The sequence below is a fragment of the Natrix helvetica genome (assembly GCF_964273705.1).
Source record: "Natrix helvetica genome assembly, chromosome: 9".
Lineage (NCBI taxonomy): Eukaryota > Metazoa > Chordata > Lepidosauria > Squamata > Natricidae > Natrix > Natrix helvetica.
Genome location: NC_138560.1, coordinates 17719643 through 17726708, shown reverse-complemented (window position 1 = coordinate 17726708; position 7066 = coordinate 17719643). Strand labels below are relative to the sequence as shown.

The 7066-nt window shown below is 38.6% G+C and overlaps 1 long non-coding RNA gene across 1 annotated transcript; it reads left to right on the top strand.

The window, feature by feature from the left end:
* Nucleotides 1-576: 576 nt before the first annotated feature.
* On the top strand, nucleotides 577-6781 carry LOC309396438. Its single transcript, XR_014176115.1, has 2 exons — nucleotides 577-1128; nucleotides 1177-6781. It is a non-coding gene; the product is annotated as an uncharacterized lncRNA (long non-coding RNA).
* The last annotated feature ends 285 nt before the right edge of the window (nucleotides 6782-7066 follow it).

Below are 7066 nucleotides of genomic sequence, written 5' to 3'. Positions count from 1 at the left end.
ACCGGGGATTCTGGGAATTGAAGAGACAACACCTCAAGTCGAGTTAGAAATCATTTCCATAGAAAGGACCTCCAGTTTATTTGTCCCTCTAATGTGGAGGTTGTTTTTATTTCATTTAATGTTGTTTTAAACTTAGGCAAACGTTATATGAATTAGCTTTTAACTTCATTAACCCGATCCCTCTGGTTTTAATAACAGAGCAGGCACTGTAATTCCCTGTTAACCCTTAAAGAGGTTCATTGGCAAAACTTCACTCATCTGGAAGTTTCCTTATGTCCCAGAACAGAAAAGATAGGCAAAGCCAATGGGGCAAGTTTTGGTCTTTAGTGACAGCATCCGTTATGGAATAATCTACAAGAACATTTCATGCACAGAACAAGCCAGGGGGGAAAAGTTTTGAGAGTGGTCCATCTCTCTCAATGCTTATTGGCTGCTGCTATTATAGTCCTGGAGGGGACTCTGAGCTCATGATCTTATCTCTGCTGATGTTGATAGATGTGTGTTGTGCAGGGGAAAGACAGCTGGTTTTGGAACGCTTGATGATGTGTTTCCTTAGTGCCATGGTTGAATGAATGTTGATGTCCCTGTGTTTTTTGAAGGAACCTGGCCTTTTCTGATGGAGGAAAGAGGTTCTCCCAATGGCCTCCTGGTGCCACCATTCTGAACTCTGGCTTTTGGATTTTCTGCTGATACTCAGGTCATCATGAGAGTAGCAGTCTCAAGAGCCCTGTTAACTTTAACAACCAGGAATTCCTCCATAAATGAAAATCTGGAGTAGATATGTAGTATGTGCCATGTGGGATAAGAAAACCCTCTTGATGTTCTATGTTCAGTCCAACAAACAACATCCTCTCCAACACGTAAGAAAGAGACAGCGCCTTTTAAAAAACCATCATAGAATTAAAATTCTATATGCATTTATATGTATTTTGTGTATTTATGTCTATACACACATACATACACAATATGTGTGTATGTACACCCACACAAAATGCATATAAATTGTAATTATGATATATGCATTTTGTCTATGTATGTATGTGTATATGTATGTACACATACATCTGTATGCCTATATATATGTGTTTGTGTATATAGATAGATAGGTATAGGTAGGTATAGGTAGGTGTAGATAGGTATAGATATAGATAGATAGGTATAGGTAGGTGTAGATAGATATATACACACATACATATATATACACATACATAAATATGTGTGTACATACATATATACATACATACATACACCAAATGTATATACGTGTGTGTATGTATACATCCACGAAATGTATATAAAACATATAATTCTAACTATATGATATATGCATTTTGTGTGTGTATGTGTACACATTGATGTATGTATCTACACTCGCACATACACACTACATGCATATAAAAATTTAAATATATGATGGTTTCTTAAAAAGGCGCTGTCTTCCTCATTCAGGTTTGGAGATGATTTTAAATCTCCAACTATTTTGTGTAGCATTTTAAATTTAAGGCGGATTGGATTTAATGATGTTGGATTCTAAGAAATGCTCCTTTTGCTCTAGTGTACCTAATTTTGCGGTACTTGACTTACTGATACTATCTTCTGCTGGTTGTTGTACATGGTGTATTTTCTCCTTTTTGTTGTTGGATTTGGTGGTAAGAGGAGAGCCCAGGAAACATCACAACCACAGAAGGCAAAAGGACATTTACAAGAGCCTTTTTGGTCCAACCGTTAGCTATCAAAATGGATGGATGGTTTTCGCCAACCACTTTTTTCCCATTCAAGGAAATATCTGGAGAACTTGAAATAATCAACTGGATGGCTGGAGCCTCTTTCTTGGCACTATCACATTTTGTTCTGCAATGGGCTTACTGTGGGACACCATTCCCAACCTGAGATGGTACCAGTTGTACAGGAGCTGAATGCCCATTAAGCCCTGCTGTCTACAAATTATGGGGTTTCCTATCCAATCTATCTGAAGGAGGCAGATGGCAGGGAAGGTTGGCTACTGGCATCGTGACACCTTTTCAGAGCACAAATTTGTCACCATACGGACTGATAGCAGTAGTCAAGAGCTTGTGTCAACTACAGGAATTATGGGCTCATCAATGATGGGCAATCCTCTTTGAATGCAGTTTTGGGGGCCTTAATGGCCTAAAAGAACACTTGTAGATTAGCCACTGCACTGTTGGTACTGTTAACGTGTGAAATCATTGGCTAAATACCACTATAATACTGTGGACTAATTGAATACCTTATCTGATTAACATCAGAGTTCAAATTGTGTACTGCAAGCCTACCCAAGCAGGCCTATTCCAGATGTTTTAATCAATTCCCACATTCTTTGCCAGTGCTCTCTACATGGGATTCTGGGAATTGAAGTGACAACACCTCAAGTCGGGTTAGAAATCATTTCCATGGAAAGGATTTTAGGAACCTCCAATTCATCTATCCCTCTCTAATGTGGAAGGTGTTTTTATTTTATTTAATGTTGTTTTAAATGTAGGCAAATGTTACAACACTTGGCTTTTAACTTCCTTAACCTGATCCCTCTTGTTTTAACAACAGAGCAGGCACTGTAATTGACTGTTACCCCTTAAAGAATTCCATGACAAAATTTCACTCATCTAGGAGCTTCGTTATGTCCCAGGACAGAAAAGATAGGCCAAGCCAAGGCAGCACGTTTTGGTCTGGAGTGACAGCATCCCTTATGGAATAATCTACAAGAACTTTTCATGCACAGAACAAGCCAGGGGAGGGGGGAAAGTTTTGAGAGTGGTCCATCTCTCTCAATGCTTATTGGCTGCTGCTATTTTAGTCCTGGAGGGGACACTGAGCTTATGATCTTATCTGTGCTGATGTTGATAGGTGTGTGTTGTGCAGGGGAAAGACGGAGCTGGTTTTGGAACGCTTGATGATGTGTTCCCTAATGCCACAGTTGAATGAATGTTGATGTCCTTGTGCCTTTTCCTGATGGAGGAAAGAGGTTCTCCCAATGGCCTCCTGGTGCCACCATTCTGAACTCTGGCTTTTGGATTTTCTGCTGATACTCAGGTCATCATGAGAGTAGCAGTCTCAAGAGGCCTGTTAACTTTAACAACCAGGAATTCCTCCATAAATGAAAATCTGGAGTAGATATGTAGTATGTGCCATGTGGGATAAGAAAACCCTCTTGATGTTCTATGTTCAGTCCAACAAACAACATCCTCTCCAACACGTAAGAAAGAGACAGCGCCTTTTAAAAAACCATCATAGAATTAAAATTCTATATGCATTTATATGTATTTTGTGTATTTATGTCTATACACACATACATACACAATATGTGAGTATGTACACCCACACAAAATGCATATAAATTGTAATTATGATATATGCATTTTGTCTATGTATGTATGTGTATATGTATGTACACATACATCTGTATGTGTATATATATGTGTTTGTGTATATAGATAGATAGGTATAGATAGGTATAGGTAGGTGTAGATAGGTATAGGTAGGTATAGGTAGGTATGGATAGGTGTAGATAGATATATACACACATACATATATATACACATACATAAATATGTGTGTAGATACATATACACATACATACATACACCAAATGTATATATGTGTGTGTATGTATACACCCACGAAATGTATATAAAACATATAATTCTAATTATATGATATATGCATTTTGTGTTTGTATGTATACACATTGATGTATGTATCTACACTCGCACATACACACTACATACATATAAAAATTTAAATATATGATGGTTTTTTAAAAAGGCGCTGTCTCCCTCCTCCCTGCATGTTTTACTGTGGGACACCATTCCCAACCTGAGACAGTCCTTGCCAGTTGTGCAGGAGTTGAATGCCCATTAAGCCCTGCTGTCTACAAATTATGGCGTTTCCTATCCAATCTATCTGGAGGAGGCAGATGGCAGGGAAGGTTGGCTAATGGCATCATGACACCTTTTCATAGCACAAACCTGTCACCATACGGACTGATAGCAGTAGTCAAGAGTTTGTGTCAACTACAGGAATTATGGGCTCATCAATGATGGGCAATCCCCTTTGAATGCAGTTTTTGGGGCCTTAATGGCCTAAAAGAACACTTGTAGATTAGCCACTGCACTGTTGGTACTGTTAACGTGTGAAACCATTGGCTAAATACCACTATAATACTGTAGACTAATTGAGTACCTTATCTGATTAACATCAGAGTTCAAATTGTGTACTGCAAGCCTACCCAAGCAGGCCTATTCCAGATGTTTTAATCAATTCCCACATTCTTTGCTAGTGCTCTCTACATGGGATTCTGGGAATTGAAGTGACAACACCTCAAGTCGGGTTAGAAATCATTTCCATGGAAAGGATTTTAGGAACCTCCAATTCATCTATCCCTCTCTAATGTGGAAGGTGTTTTTATTTTATTTAATGTTGTTTTAAATGTAGGCAAATGTTACAACACTTGGCTTTTAACTTCCTTAACCTGATCCCTCTTGTTTTAACAACAGAGCACACAACGTAATTCACTGTTACACCTTAAAGAGCTCCATTGACAAAACCTCACTCATCTAGGAGTTTCCTTATGTCCCAGAACAGAAAAGATAGGCCTAGCCAAGGGGGCAGGTTCTGGTCTTTAGTGACAGCATCCGTTATGGAATAATCTACAAGAACTTTTCATGCACAGAACAAGCCAGGGGGAAAAAGTTTTGAGAGTGGTCCATCTCTCTCAATGCTTATTGGCTGCTGCTATTATAGTCCTGGAGGGGACTCTGAGCTCATGATCTTATCTCTGCTGATGTTGATAGGTGTGTGTTGTGCAGGGGAAAGACAGCTGGTTTTGGAACGCTTGATGATGTGTTTCCTTAGTGCCATGGTTGAATGAATGTTGATGTCCCTGTGTTTTTTGAAGGAACCTGGCCTTTTCTGGTGGAGGAAAGAGGTTCTCCCAATGGCCTCCTGGTGCCACCATTCTGAACTCTGGCTTTTGGATTTTCTGCTGATACTCAGGTCATCATGAGAGTAGCAGTCTCAAGAGGCCTGTTAACTTTAACAACCAGGAATTCCTCCATAAATGAAAATCTGGAGTAGATATGTAGTATGTGCCATGTGGGATAAGAAAACCCTCTTGATGTTCTATGTTCAGTCCAACAAACAACATCCTCTCCAACACGTAAGAAAGAGACAGCGCCTTTTAAAAAACCATCATAGAATTAAAATTCTATATGCATTTATATGTATTTTGTGTATTTATGTCTATACACACATACATACACAATATGTGAGTATGTACACCCACACAAAATGCATATAAATTGTAATTATGATATATGCATTTTGTCTATGTATGTATGTGTATATGTATGTACACATACATCTGTATGCCTATATATATGTGTTTGTGTATATAGATAGATAGGTATAGGTAGGTATAGGTAGGTGTAGATAGGTATAGGTAGGTGTAGATAGGTGTAGGTAGGTATAGATAGATATATACACACATACATATATATACACATACATAAATATGTGTGTAGATACATATACACATACATACATACACCAAATGTATATATGTGTGTGTATGTATACATCCACGAAATGTATATAAAACATATAATTCTAACTATATGATATATGCATTTTGTGTGTGTATGTGTACACATTGATGTATGTATCTACACTCGCACATACACACTACATGCATATAAAAATTTAAATATATGATGGTTTTTTAAAAAGGCGCTATCTCCCTCCTCCCTGCATGTTTTACTGACACCATTCCCAACCTGAGACGGTCCTTGCCAGTTGTGCAGGAGTTGAATGCCCATTAAGCCCTGCTGTCTACAAATTATGGGGTTTCCTATCCAATCTATCTGGAGGAGGCAGATGGCAGGGAAGGTTGGCTAAGGCCATTGTGACACCTTTACATAGCACAAACCTGTCACCAGACGGACTGATAGCAGTAGTCAAGAGCTTGTGTCAACTACAGGAATTATGGGCTCATCAATGATGGGCAATCCCCTTTGAATGCAGTTTTTGGGGCCTTAATGGCCTAAAAGAACACTTGTAGATTAGCCACTGCACTGTTGGTACTGTTAACGTGTGAAACCATTGGCTAAACACCACTATAATACTGTGGACTAATTGAATACCTTATCTGATTAACATCAGAGTTCAAATTGTGTACTGCAAGCCTACCCAAGCAGGCCTATTCCAGATGTTTTAATCAATTCCCACCTTCTTTGCCAGTGCTCCCTTTGGGGGATTCTAGGAATTGAAGTGACAACACCTCAAGTCGGGTTAGAAATCATTTCCATGGAAAGGATTGTAGGAACCTCCAGTTCATCTATCCCTCTCTAATGTGGAAGGTGTTTTTATTTTATTTAATGTTGTTTTAAATTTAGGCAAATGTTACAACAATTGGCTTTTAACTTCATTTTGGAAACTTTTTGATGGGTGGGAATACACAAAAGACTCAGTTGCTGGATTATGACAACTCGGCTTCTGATTCTCATTGGGGATCCCACATATTTTAAAGTGGGTGCGATTTTCTGATTGCACACTACACACAAAAGAGCCATAGGAAAATGTGGCCCCCTGCTGCTGCTCCCCCCTCCCTGTGTATACTACAAAGAAAAGGTAATACATTTGTCTGTTGATTCCCCTCTTGTAAATAATTTTCTATTTTACTTTTTTGGTGGTAACTATCGAGATAAATATTTTAATTAGATAACTTATAAGAAATGAATTGTGTATCAATAAAAGCCAAACACTGGAATTTGCCTCAGTTAATTTTTTTTTCTCCTCTCTTACTCCTTGGATCCCAAAAATAAAAGTAACAATTCCTAGACTGTCCCCCAGGCTGTGCTGCTATGCCAAGAAAATGAGGAATGGAGTAATTGGGTGTTTTAGCTAAAAACAAAGATCTGTGAGAACTTAAGGGGCTTCCCTGAGAAGACTTAAGAGCAACAAAGACAAAATTTCACTTGGACCCAGGCCAGAGACCTTCGTGGCCATTTGTGGAAAGGAAAGGCTGGGCATGCAATATAGATGCAATTATGAA